A 19,187-nucleotide genomic window follows, 5' to 3' on the forward strand; every position below is an offset into this window, starting at 1 on the left:
GATTCAAGAACATTTCAAACAATCCGTATAATATTCAAAGCAATCCAACAATATACTACTTCACCCGAAATCCTCTAAGTTCAAGAAAATAATCAACAACACATTTCTTCCATTCAATTTCATCAACCATACCAACAATTCACACATTGACAACATTATCTTCCATAAATCCATGGAACTATATTTGATTCACATTAGCTTCTAAAAACAGCCGTCAATTACAATCAACACAACACAAGTTTTAATGACACTTAGTCCACCAATTACACGAGATCAACAACATAACACCTTATCTCAATCCTTAATCCCTCAATTCAACAAGAACAACCCACTAAACAAATGTAACTTCATCTCTAATCATCAAATTCCCTTTACTTTCACCATTTGATTCATGACAACAACAACAACAACACTAATTAAAATTTGCTCACCACTTCTAGCTTAAAACAGCCTCCAAAGTTGACTAAAAATTCGCCCAGCATTTCCCAAATTTTCGTCGAGCTTATTTTCTTCACTCTACTCGATCTCGAAATATTCTGAAACTCTCCATACATGATATTCGTCATTCATTATACTGATAATGGCCATATCCTCGTGTTTCAAAATACTCTTTCCCGATTACGACTTACGAGGTCGTAATTCACCCTTTTTCTTCGTTGTTACGTACTTTCCATGGTTTGTGCCCTTCAAAACACCATGGGACGTCGCCGACACTTCATTACTACGATGAGGCAAATGTCATACTTATGCTCTGAAAAAGCGGGGTATAACAATATTGTCCCGCGAGTCGTTGTCATTACGAACTCGCTCTCTTTCATTCTCCTCCCTCCTCAGTATTGTGGTGGTAAGATGACCGTGTAATCTCTTTTCGTACCGATTCGTGTTCAAGTCGAGCTTGAATGTACGGCACTCTTCTATGTCATGCCTCCTATTTCCTGTATGATACAGACAAAACTTGCTCCTGTTAGGCCCTAATGGTGCAAGCTCGTGGGTAGGTTCCACGGGTCTGATCTTTCTCAGACTAGCTAGGGTTAAGAATATGCAGGCATAAGATTCCTCGAAGATTGTGAAATCATACCGCCAGATCTGAGTGGTAGCGGTGACTCCCTCTACAGGGGTAATAGGATCATAGACTAGTAGGGTGTGCGGCCCCCACAGAGTCTCGATGATCCTATCATCAATCAGACTGTAAATTCTTCTTCTCAAACCCAAGCATTCGTTTAGGGTGTGACCAGCCTGGTTGCTGTGGAACGGACATCTCTTGTAGGCATACACTAACTCGGGCGGCAGCAACCTAACCCTGGTGGTGCAAGGCAATCTTGTGGCGACCATTCTCTCATACACCTCCTTACAGGTGACAAGCCATGGGGCCACCCTGAATGGGGAGGAATGGGCTTTGAAGGCAATTCCCCACCAAGCAGGTTCAGAAGGGCCTACCCTTCTAAAATTCTCAAATGCCATGGTGGATGTGGCAGGCACCATTGTGGGCGGTAGTGCATAAAAGTCAGACCCTTTGTTGGTCGGGGCATAGTAGTTAGATTCTTCATTTGCCTCATTCTCAAACTCTGCGAACTCCGGGAACATCCCGAATGGTTCTTCTTCCCCTTCAGCTCCTACTTCAACGGGCTCTGATTGCTCCCCCTCTATATTCTGAGGATCTTCCTCTTCTTCTTCTTCCAGTTCTTCCTCCTCTACTGGTTCAGAAGCTTCCTGTTGAGGCTTTGACTCCTCTTGCGGTTCTATCACCCAATGATTTAATCTGGCTCTTAGGCTTTCCTCTCTTCCTCGTAGGGTCCCTTCTCTAAGAGTCATGGGCCTCCTCTCTAGAGGTATATAGTTCAGCACTAACTTCCTCACTTCCTCCGGGACACTTCTATAGTATTGTTCTTGGGGTATGCCCTTAGGTGGATTTCCCAACCATATCTAGCAGCCGGTCCACTTCTTCAATTTTCCTCCCTATCTCCCGGAGGTGCTTCTCCATTTGTAGTACTTTGTCTCTCAGCATTTTCGCTGTTTCTCCCAGAGTTCGCGTCTCTTGTTCTCCTTGGTTTGCCATGGCAAGTCAACCTTTTAATGGAGATGAATTTGGGTAAGTTTTAAGCTTTTGGTTTTCCTTTTGGTATGTAGTTTTAGATCATCGGATCAAATGTATTCAAGCCTTAATACATGATAACACACATAGCAAGTAGGCATGTGAAACACGTAGCAAGCATTCATGTAATTTTGGGCAGATATTTATGCTACTCGCGTTCCTAAAACCTTTTTGAGTTAAGGCTATCCTAAACGATTGAAGCATGCAAGTGCCATTTGTGAAAGTGAACCATTGCCCCAAAAAATCATCATATAATAATAAAATATCTTCCCCGAAGGGATTACAAAGATGATAAAGCCGACAAGGGGCTCAATATAAAGCAGTAAATCAGCAAGGCTCTCCTCCAGCAGTGGATGTCAAGGCCTGGCTTGTCTTGGCTTTCTTTATCCTCCGAAGGGTGGTCTGAATCCGCAGCTGTCCTTGGTACATCTCCATCCTGACTATCACCGGATCCGTTTCTTCTAGAATTCGGGCTAAGTGTTCATCTGTGTTTTCCAGACATTCTTTCAGATGATCTTCTTCTTGGGCGTTATGAGAAGGTGCGGGCCTCGGGAATGATGCCCGAGTCAAGTGTCCGCATGCCATTCATGCTACCCGGTCACATCTCGTTTTGAACCCGTTCGGAGCCAAGTGTCCGGACCCCAACTTACGCGGCCATTCCACTCTCTCGAGGATCACCCGCTGTTCTTGATTTTTGCCCGTGTGCTCAATGATGAATTGCTCAGGATTTCCTACCTGAGGTATCACTTGCCTTCTACCAAATTACCTCAAAACCCGAGACGAAAAATAAGGGGGGATCCTTCGAACCCCGGCAAATAGCACAAAAGGACAATTCCTAGCTCGAACCACCACATTTTCTTATATGAAGTCAAGGAACATCCACTGGACCCTACCCTCAGTCAGTTCTTCGAAAAAGCCAGCCCATGCCCATTTGGACATGTAACTAAGGTTTGGACAATAGTTTGTGAGACGGTCTGCCCTGTTGTGGTTGCTCAGGTATTGGACTTCCTTAGCCATGTTGATGTGTTTGATAATCCACCATTGTAACAACATGTTACATATTTGGAAATAATGGAAACCACTTCAGCATTTGTCCAGAGCCCTGAAGATGTCTACCAAAATGATGGGTGTCAAATCAAAGTACCTCGCCTCTTGGTCCTTAGTTATACCGTGGAAGATAGCATGGGCTAAGTAGATCACTCGGGTGTCTATGGCCATCGAATCCCCATGTGGAAATACTATAATGCCCAGTAAAGCTATGGCGAATGCCAAGTCTAACAGCTTTCCACTCCTCTCTACTCTTGAACTCTTTCTGGTACAGAGTATATCCCGTGGCATCTCCGAATCTCCGATACAAATCCCTAAAGGTTGCCATAGGTCCTCGCGCCCAGGGAACCTTAGTTAGTGCAAGGAACTTCATGATTTGGCCGACTATGGGCCTTTGCGGAAATAACAGGTGGTGATCTGGTTTGTGTCATCTCCTTAGACAGGTTCAATTAGTGTCTATGGCATCTCTAATTTCTTCTAAGGTTGGAGTCATCTCAATTTCACCGAAGCGGAATAACATTTCCTTATCATCCCAATGTCCGGTTAACGTCTCTATTAGTTATGGACAACCTTTTATCGTCATGATAGCCGGTAAATGACCCAAGGTGCAGCTAATTATTTTCTTGTGAGCATCCCCTAACCATGCCAACCAAACCCTCAATAGATCTGGAGCCTTGATGATTGTGTCAGAATGGATGCGACCTTCCATCTATAAAATAAAACACTGTTAGGATTCCCCCCACTCCCACAGGGCCAATGGTCCATCACATAGGCACTAAACATACTTCCACATATAGCACATAAATAAGATGCGGTGTTCTTCGGGTCATAGACCGTCCGGACACAGGGTGGTCTTCCTTAATGAGCTTTAGGTAGGTCTGAGATTCCGAAAGCTCGTTTAGGTATGCATGCTTTAGTTCAATAGGGATTTATCTTAGCTCTGTCCTAATTTTACTAGAGTGGGTATTCACAAAAGATCGGGAACCCGAGCGGATAACTGGGGCTGAACAGTCAGGGCTGTTGGATGTCCACAAACCAACCCCGCCTCATAACTGTTCCAAAAGAAGTATTTGGTTTTTTAGTGAAGGTACGACCGTGTGCTCCGCGAAGTCGGCTTTGGAATAAAAATGTAAAATAAATGCCAGGAGTCGTGGAGTTATGATATACATGCAATGACAATTGATAATTGCAGGAAAGTAAACACAAAAAATAGTTAAAGAAAATATACCCATATTATATTAGAACCCTTATGATTAGAACCTTTAAGTCCCCAGCAGAGACGCCATCTGTTACGGTTTGTATTTTCGCGAGCGGGGTTAGCGCTCAGAAAAGCTACTTCGAACTCGTTGGTGCTCTTTCTGACTTTGTTTTAAAAAAGTAGCCACCTAATTTTTAGGAAATTAGCAAAAACAAGTGTTGAAGGTTTTATTCATACACCGTAAAAAAATCCTTCTTAATCCAAAGTTCTAGGTAAGGGTTTTGGTGATCCCCTAGAGGAGGTGTTAGGCACCCTAGTATTAAGGATTCGTACTATACGATTGACCTTCGAATTTCAATGTGTGGGTATTTGCATGAACTGTTTATTTAGTGTAAAATTCCCGAAATAAATCTGTCCTTTTATTGCATATCAAGTTTCTTGAAAGAATTGAGTGTAGTTCCCTTATATATGGGCTTATTTAGGTTGGATTTATCACATCCCAATGAATATATTTCCTCTTATATATGAGGATAAATAGTTTTTTTTGTAAGAAGGGAGATTACTTTGTGATAAAAATGTACATATATATTTCCAGTTCATGCTTTAATCCACACTTGGTCCGGTTTAATCGTATATGTACGCCAAAACTCTTTACTTATTATTCTATGATTTACGAATATGTTTCCTTTTATTAAAAACGTTTTGTAACACTTTGTTTTTTAACAATCCAGTTGGGTTCGGCGTTGGGCCGTAAAAGGATGGGTTTAATTGACAACGAATACAGGCAACAATATATTTATTGAGAGAAAAGGATTATATAAACTCACGCCCGTTTGAAGGAAAAGAGTTGTGATTTTTGGGTAAGAAAAAATGTAATGGGCTCTAGCCCAGAAAATGAATTTTGTTTGTTCCATTTCTGAAAAGGGACATCCAAGACTAGGCTTCGATCAAAATCTTATGGTAACTTGGTGGGCTTAGGCCCAAAATCTTGGTTTGTTGGTGTGGATTGAGTACAAAAACTACGCCAGTTTTCTTCCAAGCAAAGTGTAGTATTTTTTTATTCTTGAATTAACCATGACTTGCACAAAATCTTACATTTTTTACAACTGGTTTTTACTATGAAAAGTAGTGTATTCCTTTTAATTCTGAAACAAGGACTGTAGGGCAAGTAGTTCTGATAAAAAAGTTTATATGCTAACGCCTACCAAATTTTCCTAAGTCTAGGTTATTGCATAAAAAAAACCATTTGATTTGTCTCTTAGAAATCCCTTTTAAAAATAAGAAAATAGGACGGGTTTTGAAAATTCGCGAAGGAGCCTAAAGTCCAACTAAACGGCTTAAGTACCGTTTACCTAAAACGTCTAATTCCAACCATTTGGCTTCCATAGTAATGTGAGTTTACAAATACAAGTATAAATATAAACATATCATGCAGTAATAGTGAAATGACTTGGGGTGTACCAAGCCCCTTAACCATTTTCACTCATAGTTGGGCCTTCGTGAATATACATATTAGCTTCCCTTTCTCGGACTCAATAGAGGTCTGAAAGAACTGTCCTATTGGGCCATTGGCCCGATAGGAAAGGAAAGTATCCTTGGCGGATCCAAATGGCAATGCGAAAAGATAATAAGGGGAATAATAATAAAATAATAAAAGAATAATCGGTTAGATTGGATCCCATAAAAGTTCACACAATATATAGAAGAATAATAATAATAATAATAATAATAATAATAATAATAATAATAATAATAATAATAATAATAATAATAATAATGAAAATAGCCCAAACTGTCCTAACATGATATTTTTCATAGTGCATTCTTTATGATATGTGGGCTGAGTATTTTGGAATGAGATTAAGGTGGTTGTCACCATCCTTATTCCTAGTGTCGCATAAGATTTAAGGGGTTTCATCGAACCCCAGACATGGCTAGCACTGGAGGAAGGTTAGATCAACCCCAAATGATCCTTAACATTACCACAATCAAACACAAGTATACACTTAGAATCAAATATCATTGAACAGTCTGGCCTTCAAACAAAGGCACAGAGGAATAGGCAAAAAATATCTCCCAAGAAATAAAGGACAATACTTTACTGTACACCACTACTTTTCAATTGCAACAAGGGGCAAGAACATATTCATTGAACTGTGAATCATTTATGAACTAGGTGTGGTCTAGGCAAAATGAGCTTATCAATTTCTTCATGAAGATGTACAAATATAGACAGATTCCAATATAGAGTTCAATCACAAACACACACCGCACATATAAAAGAGACCAAAGGTGCCCAAGTAAGAGGAAAGTATATCCCAGGTCATATTTGCAAAGGACAGATGCAGATTAAGCAGACAGGTATAACATAGAGAAAAAGGAACTAATTTCAATCAAGTTTAGACACCAAGTATGGCACAGAGATGGATTTTCAGTTCCCAGTTAGGCTTAACAAGATGAAAATATCAGATGAGAAGTTTGCAGGTTCCATACATAGCATAGAGAGAATGCAGAAAATCATTCCTGTCTCTTTGGTGGAGTTTCTTGAAAAGAAGAAGGATCTACACGATCTTAATGGTCTTTAATGATTCAATTTTTCAATGCTCTACCTATTCAGATTTCTTGTTTCCCTTTAAGTTCTTCCCTTTGTATCTAGTTCAGCCTTATACCTATGCACCTAGGTTCATTACTAAGTTTTACTAACCCATTCATCAATGCATGTCTGATTCTAGCCAAGTCCTGTAGGTTCTGGCAAACAAATTTGTATGATTTTAAGAGATTTGTACAGTTAGCATGCACCACCATAGGCTTATGCCATGGTGCCTTTTATGTGAAGGAAAGGTGTGGTGAATCAAATAGTGCTTGACCCCCCCCCCCCCCCAGCCGAATCCCCTCTCAAGGCACCTTTAGAAAAGGCTCTTTCTAGCCATGTGTTTTTCATCTTACCTTCAACCCCTCTCTAATCGTGAGGAGCATTGCTACCAGAAACCATTTACAGCCAAATGCTTAATCAATTTCAAATGTATGGACACATAAGTAGACAGGACCATTTAGGTTAAGACTAGATCATTTTCACCACTAGAGTCTAACAAAGTTCACACAGAGTCATAGCATAAGTCCAAGTGTCATCAATAAGTTCCTTAACCTACTTTAACTTCACAAAACCATCTTAAATTAGTCTAGGCATTTAGCAAGTCATGTTATGTTACAAACTTCATTTGATCAAGTCATAGAAAGTGTATATATGAGGTAGCCAGTTAAATGTTAACAACTAAAATATCTAGATAGAGTGTTAGAAATTAGACCCAAACACAAATGATTCAAGTAGTGGACAGTAGGCAGATTTCCCCTTTTTTTTTTTTTTACTTGAAACAGTTATATTCCAATAGCACTCATATAGGAATCTCATGATTTAACAATGCAGCTTAGATTGGCCACTTTATCTTGGATATGGCATGATCACATTCATGGGCTAGAGCACAGTGTTGACTTTCTCTTTGAGACATTCAGAACCTCTAAGCAGGATACAAAGGGATTTCAAGAAAACAAATAGCCAAATGTCTATGGACCAACCCTCATTCTCAGTAAAGATCCTTTAATACTTAAGCATGAACAAACCTTTAAGCCTTTTACATAACAAGATCCACAGAAAAGAATGAAAAAAGGAAAAAGAAAGGCAGATTCAACTTGCAAATAAATAAACCCCCTAAAAGACAATGCAGGTGCAAAGACAGTAGAACATCTTAATTAACAGGTCACATGGAAAATACTTTAGATTTCTACTCAAGTTCTAAAGGGGCTAGCTTCTAAAAAAAAAAGGTTGACTCAAATACCTTGCTAACTAATCTTTAGACAGAGTTCTTCTCATGAATGTACACAAGGTTCAAGCTAGCCTAGGTGGCTTCATCCTCCCTCCCCTTTACCTAGCCATGTTTTAATACTGAAATAAACTAAACTTACAAAGTAATGTCATCCTAATAAACTAATGGTTTATTATGAGCCTAACCCCCTTTGTCCTCTAACATCCTTGATTTGGTGCCTTTCTAGACTTATTCCTATTATGGTTTTATCCTTGATTGATGTTCAAAAATTTAACTTAATAGTAGCTAGTTATTAAGGCTAGGTTCACTCAATGTTTCTTAATTTAGAACTTAATTGTCAACAACAAGCTAGTTATTTTCTTTAGTCAAACTTAATCCAACGGTCATGATCAAATAATAACTTCAGGCATTATAGTGTCCCAACAAAGCATACCTAATCTGTAAGTCTTGTTTTAACTTGACTTGTTTCTAACATAAGGCAATAAGCTAGACTGATCCATGAACAGAACATAAGGCTCCTTGTTTTTAAAATGGAATTTTGCATTCTTAATCTGCCTGTATCCCTTATCCCTTTTTTTTCACCATGTCTACAAAAGTCAAACAGTTATTGCACACTATAAAGTTTAACAAGCTAATAGGGAAAAGGAACAATCACAGAAAGGGTCAAGCTATGGTACTTTTACAACAATGCAGCATCAATCACGAAAGAAATAACATCTTTGCACCAAATTCTTTAGGCACAGCTTTAAGGTGGTTCTTACTTAAGAATAGTAGGGTGGGAGCTTGGCAGTCTCCTATTTAGAAGGAGAACATTACAGATCAGGCTAATGATAATTATAGACATATTCAAAATTCAAAATAAAGGTCTTTAGACACACTTAGAAATATGTTTAATTCATTAATCCCTTCGAAGATAGGTGTTATCACATTAAGTGGCAAGTAATCCAATAGTGATCCTCCAAACATGTCATGTGGACTTCTCAACACAAAGCAGCCTTACCAAGGAATCATACAATCTAAATTAGTATTCAAACAGCCTTACAATACCCTATGTGTTCCCTAATTAAACTAAAATACCCCCTTATTTCAATATATATATTATTAATAGTGCACTGTTGACCCTATCAGACCTTGAACCTATTTAATATGAATCATTTCAAATTTCCAGCAGTCTCAACTATTCTTGCAAAAGATTAGCACTAGTCTAGACCATTCAACTCAAACAACTAGCAAAATACTAGATTAAGTACATAAGGTAAGCAGGGTGTCATGTTAAGAGGGACTCATTCTAAATTCATTTAAAACAGTGCTAGGGCGTTTAAAATCACAATACAAGACCATCAATCAGAAACACTTAATAACACAGACCAATCATTCACTCATGAATAAATAAAATAGCAAAATAGATAAAAGGGTTGGGGTATTACTTTTTTTAAATGCAGCCTTTGGTCAAGAAAGGACTCGAAAGCTCCTTGTGCTTTCAACCCTCAAACTCAACCACAAGAGAAGGACAAAAATAAATAAAAAATTTATAACTGAGGACTCAAACTCGACAAGGAGAGTTTTAAGTCTAAAAATTATACTTTTGCTTAAATTTCAAGTTCTTGACTTTAAATTCTAGCTTTTTCAACTTTTTTTTTTTTAAAACTCTTTTTCAACCTTGTTTTTGTGATGAAGGTTGGGGTTCTATTTATAGCACCCCAAAATTGTGAAGGAACCTCAAAATATCGATGTGGGACTAACATATTTCATTCAATGGCCTCTGTAAACAAGATCTACGGTTGAAATTAGCTAGAATCAATAATGCATGGCTAGATCTGAGCTTTGCTCTACTCGATTTGGCCCATTTGTACTCGACCAATGGGACTCGAATAAATACAACATAATAGAATCATAAACAAATGCAGGAAATCATATATTAGAATCAAAATTTAAAGAAAAAACTTAAAGTGAGAATGATTTATACCGTGTTTGGAGTGAGGAAGATGAAAACGAGGCCAAGCCATTAATTGTATCACGTAAAGGGTTGTACGAAGGCTGCAAATGCCTTGTACCTTCTGCAACATTGCCATTTCTGGCATGAGAGAGAGAAAAAAAGCAAGGCGGCGCTAGGGTTAGGGTAAGGGGAAAGGGAAGGAGAGGAGAGAGGGCATCAGGGGGGCTGTTTGGTGTGGGAAATGAAAATGAGAGGGGTGTTACCCCTTATCAGACGAGCCTTGGGCCGGGTCAGCCCTATTGGGCTTGGAATCGATCCAACTGAAATAATAAAATAAAAATAATAAAGGAAGCCTTTTCTTGTGTATGCACCAAGTATATACACATATATCTCTCATATATATATATATATATATATATATATATATATGTGTATGTGTATACCTGGTGTATCTGCTGAGTATATTTAAGTCCTAGCTATTTATAATTAAAAATATTAAAGAGAATTTAAATCATGGTGAAAATTGGGTTGCTACGTATTTATATAAAAAAGAAAAATAATAATTTTAAAGGTCGGTTAAGTCGTTGATGGGCCTGAAAAGATGTCTTTAATTAATTGGCCCAACGTATTTATTTTAATTATGGCCTTTTAATCAAATTTGAAAATTAGGATAAACATATTATTTTAAATTAAATACCAACAAGCCGATTTTGTAAAAATAAACTAATTTCTTTAAATGGAGGAATAATTAAATTAATTGTGACCAAGGCAAAAAATCAAAAAGGAAAATATATATCTAATAAGGGGCACAGTTTTTGCAATAATTATCATTTAATTAATTAGCTAGCCTAATCAAAACAGTAAAGGGTAATTATGCTTATTTTATAGAAAAATCAGGGGTTAAAATATTAAGTAATTAATGACTTAAACTATTTAAATTATTCAAATTTTCAGAGGGAAAATAAAAGGAAAAATGTTTGAAAATAATTTTAAATGATTAAATAAGAATTCTTCCTTTTTCTCTCCTTTCTCTTTTAAAAAAAATTTAACCAAATATCTTGAAAAAAATTATTATTCTCTAAATAAAACATGATGCATGAAAATCTATTTTGCTAATTTAAAAGGAAGAAATATTGATCTGGGCACTTTATAAAAATTATTTAAGGCTATTAGAAATGCTCAGCTTATTCATGTATTACTCGGGGACTCCGAGTGATTAAAGTAACTTACGGGAGGTCAAAAATTAGGTGTCAACATGTGTTTCTACCTATTGTCGGCCTATGATACTTACTCAGTACACGTGGATTGTACTGATATTGCACTTGCTACCCCCTTTTTGGGGTGTAGATTGTTTCAGGTGGTTAATTGTGATATGAAGTGGAAATGTGCGGTGCCTATCTGGAACGCCTCCTCCCATTTCATTCCGGGATGGAGGATGAGTCTTAGAATGTAGTGGTAATCTGAAATCATTAGTCGCTCTTATGCTAGTCTAGACCAGGTCATGGGAAGTTGGATTGAGTATGTAATCATTTATTATTGTAATCTCTTAAATACTTGAGTTTATGGGAAATATTATGATGTTTCGCTGCTATTTCTAATATCTATTGGTTTAAATGAATCGTATCTATTTAATTGATGTGTTATTGAATGAAAGGGTTCGCCTACTGAGGGGGGAAAGGTCGGAACCCGCGCGGTCCTAAAATGGGTCGTGACAGCGGCACTCAAACAATTTAGGGAAAACAACAAAAAATACCCCTAAAATGTAAAATATTTACCCGTGCATGCCTCCTACTAAATTAATTTCGTTTAAATCGTCCAAACCCCTTTCTCCGGGCGGATCCACCCTTTACAATAGGGGTGGCATGGCACCCCCTCAATTAATAAATTTTTTATATACTTATGTTGTAATTTGCTTAAATTAGGTTAAATATTTGAATGTAAATTAGATAAAAGTTAGTGACGTACACAAGTTTGAATTTATCTTGAACATTTTTCGACTCCCGTTTTCCTTTGCAATTTATACTTCCTTTGTACCAGTAATTCCCTTTTCGGCCCTCCCAATTTTCTATTTATCTTTTTATTATTTATATTGATTTTCCCCTTTTCTATTATTTTATCCGTGATCTCTAGCGAGAACACACAAATAGAAACTTCAAAATCCCTTAAATTAAGTATTTTTTTAACCTCAAAATCTGTGAGTATTTAAATAAAAAAAAAACTTGGATCTCAATGGGAATTGTGGATTGAGATTAAAATTCATTTTTTCTTTTATAATTTCTTTTATTTATTACTCCCTCCGTCCATGTTTACTTGTCTCACATTTGACAGGGACACTCTTAATAAGAATAAATAAAATGAGAAATGAATTGGAGTACTTAATAATAAGGGTAAAATAGGTATAAAATGGTAAATTATGTCTTCATTTTCCAAACTATATAAACTTACAAGTAAAAGTGGACATATATTTTTAGTATAATGGACAAATAAAAATGGACAAGAGGAGTGTATCATAAAAATTTATGTTATTCTACAATTGTTGAATTCAATTTAAATCACTTTACTACTTAATTTGTGATGAAAATTTTAAGCATTGGTTAGAAAAAAACATGAAATTTATGATTTATTTTTGAGAACTTTGTAGTTTATCTAATTCTACATTTACTTATTGAAGTATTCACCTATTGAAGAGTTTTTCTATTATTTTTCTTATTTTGATTGGTATAATTCCCTTATTGAAGATGTTATTTTACTTGTGCAAATTCATTTTCTAATATATATAAGAGATGCAAGTCCCTTGGTGAAAATGTTGATTTTAATTCCCCTTATTTAAGATGTCAATTATGTTCGTTTCTTGATTTTTGGGATGTAATTTTCATATTTGCAAATTAAAACAAAAGCCTATTAAGTTGACCCAAATAAATTAAAACGAAATGGACCCGACCCAAATATACATTCCTAACAAGATGTATATTGAAGAAAATTGTGGCACCCGCCACCTTCAAATCCTAGATCCGCCTCTGCCTTTCTCCATGATACCATCACAGTATATTTATATATCATGATATCGTCTCAGTATATTTATGTACCACAATGGTATCACGGAGGAGTGTCTCATTGAAGGATTGAAGCAGTCCTCCACGATACCATCACAGTGTGTCTTTTGATACAATCTCAGTTTATTTATATACCATGTTCATATCATAATTTTGAGGGTATTTCGGGTAAATAGTTTCAAGGGCATGAAAGTAAGAGGGATGTGAGCGGGTAACTATTTTATTTTCAGGAGGCAGTGACGTTCTTTCCTCAACTATTTACCCGAGATACTCATTCCCAATTATCCCATTTTTCCTTCTTTAATTTATTCACCTCTTTCCAATTTCTTTCTTCTTTCTAGTTTTTTTTCTTTATTTCCCTTTTGCTTTTTGGACTTCTTTAGTTCTTTTTATTTCATATTAATTTTTTTTCTCTTCTTTAGTCTTTTTTTATTTTTTTACTATATACCAATGAAAAAGATAATTGATATAATACATCTTTCTTTTTTTCTTTTTTTTTTTAAAACCTGTTTCCCTCTGTATCTAATAAAAAGTAACTGACAATGTATACTTTTTTCTCATTTTTCTATATTAATTTCTAGTACGCTTGGAAAATTCATACTGAAATTTGGTCCCATTTGGAGTTGTTTCAGGTTCTTGGGATCAAATTTTTGAGCTAAAAGTCGAAGAAAAAAAATATTGTTGTCTGAAGAGTATACTGCAATAGTATATAAGTATAATGCAACCTTATACAAGTGTACTGCTATAGCATACAATTTACTACAATAGTATACTTCAACCAGTATACCATTGCAGTATATATATATATATATATATATTGCCACATGATATAAGGATACTACAACATTACACAAGTATACTACTACAGTATACAGTTTACTAGAATAGAATACTTCAATTAGATACTAAAACAGTGTATAACTCTGCAAATATATACTGCAACATACAATTTTGCAATATTATATTGAAACAATATAAAACTTTGTAATAGTATACTGCAACAATATAATTCAAGTGCTTCTATAACTTCAATAACACCTATCCCAAGGGGACATAGATTGGACAGTGCACTACCACCACTATTAACTTTATTAAAGGGAGGAACACCCAAGATAATGTGATGATTGCCCATGAATTGGTCAAAGGATATACTAGGAAGGAAATCTCTCCTAGATGTATGATCAAGGTAAATATCAGGAAGGCTTATGATTCAGTTAAATGGGAGTTTCAGAGAATAGTGGTATTAGAGTCTGGCTTACCAAAGAAGTTTGTGCAACTAATTACGACTTTTGTCACCACAGTCAGATACTCTTATCTGATTAATGGAGGTCTTACCACATAGTTTTGGGCCAAGAAAGGATTGAGGCAAGGAGATCCCATGTCTCCTTTACCTATTTGTGCTAGTGATGAAATACTTGAATAGATCCTAGAAGCAGTTCCAGTACATACTAGACTTCAACTATCATCTCAAGTGTGCTAAAATGAACATTATGCAGATTTGCTTTGCTGATGACTTGTTAATGTGATGTAAGCCTGATTTGGCTTTTGTTAGGATAATGCTTAAATACTATGAGTCCTTTTATGAGGTATCTAGACTATAGGTTAATTTGAAGAAAAGTTTTTTGTATGTTGGAAGGATTCCACAAGATCTGAAGGATGAAATGTTGATGGAAATGCACCTCACTCTTGGCTCCATGCCCTTCAAATATTTAGGGGTTGCTCTTACTGCTAAGAAGCTATTAATTAGCTAGTGCTTGCCATTGGTGGAAAGGATGATTTCCAGGATTAGATGCTAGGCATCTAAATTTCTCTCTTACAGTGGGAGGCTCCAGCTTATCAAAAGCCTCCTATTTGAAAAGCAAACATACTGGTCACAAGTATTCCTATTTCCCAAAAGATCCTACCCATGGTTACTATTGTGTGCAAGAAATTATTGTGTATTGGAAGCAATGGATACTCAAGAAGAGTTTTAGTTGCTTGGGATACATTGTAACAACCAAGAACTGCAGGTGGGCTCAACATTATTAACTTTGCTTTGTGGAATAGGGCAGCTAATATGTAAGCTGTTGCGGTATATTGCTAAGAAGAAGGACATATTATGTTCGTACGAATTCACTCATTCTACATCAAAAGGATCAGACAGGTACATCTAAACAAGCCAGTTGTCTGGTTAGGAAAATCTTTGAAGCAAGGAAATGATTCAATTCAGATGACAACTGGATAAGCAAGCTATATCTTTGTGCCTAGAACTCTAAATTCAGCACCAAGAAATCATATGAATCATTTCTCGCTCAGTACCCAAAGGTTCCCTGGAGAAATTTAGCCTTAACCAGAGGTCTAGTACCTAGACATCAATTCATTCTCTGGCTAACACTACATGAAAGGTTATCCAATGTTAATAGGCCGAGCAAATGAGGAATTCATGATGCTCGGGATTGTGTTTTATGTTGTTCTAATGTGGGTTGAAACTTTAGTCTATTTATACTTTGAGTGCCCCTACTCTAAGTACATCTAGCTAACACTGCTGAATTAGATGGGAATACAGAAAATAGTTGCTCCTTAGCCTGAGGGGATGAACTGGATCAATGTAGTGTCATGTTCTAGACCTAGAAGTAATATCGTTGGTTTCTTGTTTGAAAAATCTATTTGTCATATCTAGAGTGAAAGGAACTCTCTAAAGGCAAAGTCCTTCATCCGAATGTTCATCCCAACCTATCTACTTCCGATACTAGAATGCTTCAAAGGCTATGGACCTCCTCAGCTCCCGACTTCAACCCCTACTCAGTGACGAACTTTTTATGCTATGTTCCACCCGGTAAAAGCTTTAGTGTACCATAGAACTGAGTGTGTCGGTTCCTTTCACGGGCTAGTAAACTTTTACCTCCGGGCCATTTATTGGTCTTGGAGTTTTTATATCATGAATCATTTTGGTGTTTTTATTGCCTTGTTTTTTGTATGGAATTGTCTTTACATTTTTTTGTTTTAAGACATAGATATTTCGTACTCATCCTATGAGGGCAAAGGAAAACCACTAATAATTCAAGGTTTTTTAATTTGAACCGGAGAGATTTTAACGTTAAACCACAAAACCTTTCCTTAAGGATTTTCTAGACATATAATAATCGACCTATTTGAGTTGAAAGGCAGATTACATAAATTCACTGGCTTTTGACCAATATGTGAAATGAGAACTATCCAGGTACACTTTGTGTATGGAAACCTTTAATGAATCCTTCGTAGCTTCTTGCTCATAAAATTCGACTTTACTGCTTTGCACCGGTTAATGTTTGTCCCGATTTCTCAAGCATACGAGTTCAACCTTTTCTTTATTAAGGTTTTGTTTTAGTTTCGAATAAGTGAGGGCCCTTATTTTACGGTGCTTTAGAAGAGGATATTTCTTGTTCATTATGGCACAAGTTTTCGGCATGTTGTAAGTGACATTCATTTGATTTTACTATCTTTGCTTTTAATGGCAAGAATTTATCATGAACAAGAAATTTTTATTGATTCCTTTGATTTACAAATGTGATGCAAATGTAAGAATGACCCGAATGCCATCTGGCATGGTCAGCCCGATAACACGTGTGAAATATTCAACCAATCGACCAGTCGCAGTATTAGTATGCTTTTGCCTTGAAGGTCTTACCGGTACTGATTGCCAAGACACCTGTGATGTAAAATAACTCAGGTTCCTTCATAGGAAGATGAATACCAAGCCTTCATATGGATCCATCCATTTTCGTGAAAAGATTAATACTAGGTCTTCTCATGGACCTACCCATTTTCACAAAGAAACGCAGAGGAAAGGGATATATAGCCCCCACTGTTTGGTGTACCGAATGAAGACCCAAGCACAAGATAGTAATGTAGGACAAAAAAGTCATAATATGCCATACAACGTTGCCTCATTAAAAACCTTGCTGGAAAAACCCATATGGAACAAAAACTGGTCGAAGGAAAAAAGAGTGCAGTACATATTTTCTTCGCTGCTTGCTATATTTTCCCAGTAAAGCATACTACCTATTCAAATGACTGACATTACAGTTGTTCTAAAGCTTCTTTACATCCTTGTCTTCCAACTGACATGATCCTTTACCGACGATTCCAGTAACTTTATATGGTCCTTCTTGATTTGAACCTGACTTGCCTGTATTAACATCCCGGGTATTGTGAGTTACCTTCCGAAGTACCAAGTCCCCCATTTAAAATGTTAGAGATTTGTTCGATGATTGTATTATCATTCCTTCCACTGCTTTTGTGCTACCATCCGAACGTATACAAGGTCCTGATGCTCCTCAAGTAAATCCAACTAAACTATCATTGCATCTAAATTGGTCCATTTATCCGCCCAAAGATATCACAGGCTTGAAGTCCCCACCTCGTCCAGTATTAATGCCTCTGCCCCATACACGAAGGAAAAAGGTATTTTCTCGGTGTTTGATTTTGCCGTGGTTTTGTATGCCCAAAGGACCTCAGGTAGTTTAGCAGGCCATGACCCTTTGGCATCCTCAAATTTCTTCTTCAGGTTTTGTATTATAGTCTTGTTAGTTGACTCCGCCTGACCGTTTGCACTGGGATGATAGGGAGAGGAGGTCATCCGTTAGATATTCAATTCCTCAAGAAACTTGATGACCTTACACGCGACGAACTGAGGGCCATTGTCGCAAGCTATTTCCTGCGAGATACCAAAACAACAAATGACATGCTGCCAAATGAAGTCCATCACCTCCTTCTCTTGAATCTTCTTGTAGGCTCGTACTTCAACCCACTTAAAAAAATAATCAGTCATAACTAATACAAATTTTACCTATCCCGGGCTAGAAAGTAGAGGCCCAATGATGTCCATTCCCCATTTCATAGATGGCCCTGGAGACACAACCAGATACAACTCTTCCCTCGATTGGTGCAACATCTGAGCGCGAGGTTGGCTCTTGTCGCATCTCAGAACGAATGCCTTCATATCTTCCTCAATTAGGGGCTAATAGTATCCGACCCTTATCAATTTCCTCATCAATGAATCTGCACCTAAATGATTGCAGCATATTCCCTCATGGACTTCCGTCGTTATGTAATCAGCTTCCTCGGGACCCACACAACGTGCTAACGGGTGGTAGTAGCACCTCCAGTGCAATATTCCATCTATGATACAATATCGGGAAGCTTTAGCTCTTAGCGTTCTAGATGCTTTTGGGTCCTTTGGTAACTTTCTGTATTTGAGGTTATCTATGAACTCATTCCACCAATCCCAAACTAAGTTTGTTGAATTCCCGTCATCATACCCCACAGGATCTAATCTTTGAGTGAAGCAATTGAACTATTAATTCAGTCCTCAAGCCTTCTAATTATGTGGACGATCCCAAACTGGCATGTGCATCTGCCTCTACATTTTCTTTCCTGGGTACATGCACCATCGTCCACTCCTAAAACCCCGAGAGCAACTTTAGTACCTTTTCAAGGTAGCGTAACATGCCTCCACCTTTCCATAAAACACACTATGGACCCGATTTACCACCAATAAGGAATCACACTTTGCCTCTATTATCTCAAAACCCAATCCCCAGGCTAATTTGAGGCCCGCAATCAAAGCCTCATACTCGGCCTTATTATTAGGTAATGGTACACTATATATGGCTTGCCTCAAAATTTCTCCGATTGGAGTATGTAATACTATCCCTAAACCGATTCCTTTGACATTAGATGCCCTGGCAGCATAGAGCAGCCAAACCTGGGGGTAGTCCCCGAGATCAAGGCAGCTTTCTTTTTTGCTTGAGGAGCAACCCCTGGAATGAAATCAGCAACAAATTTTGCTAGAACCTGTGACTTAATTGCAGTCTGGGGTTTATATTCTACATCGAATTCACTTAAATCCACCGCCATTTAGCGATTCATCCTAAAAGTTTTGGTTTGTGAAGTACGTTCCGTAAGGAAAATATAGTCATTACGGCAATAGGGTGGCACTGGAAGTAAGGCCAGCTTTCGTGATGCCATCACTAAAGGAATAGCCAACCTTAGCGGGTGCCGATTTTTTTCCCCTGACATG

The sequence above is a fragment of the Lycium ferocissimum genome, chromosome 10, assembly GCF_029784015.1.
Source record: "Lycium ferocissimum isolate CSIRO_LF1 chromosome 10, AGI_CSIRO_Lferr_CH_V1, whole genome shotgun sequence".
NCBI classification, from domain to species: domain Eukaryota; kingdom Viridiplantae; phylum Streptophyta; class Magnoliopsida; order Solanales; family Solanaceae; genus Lycium; species Lycium ferocissimum.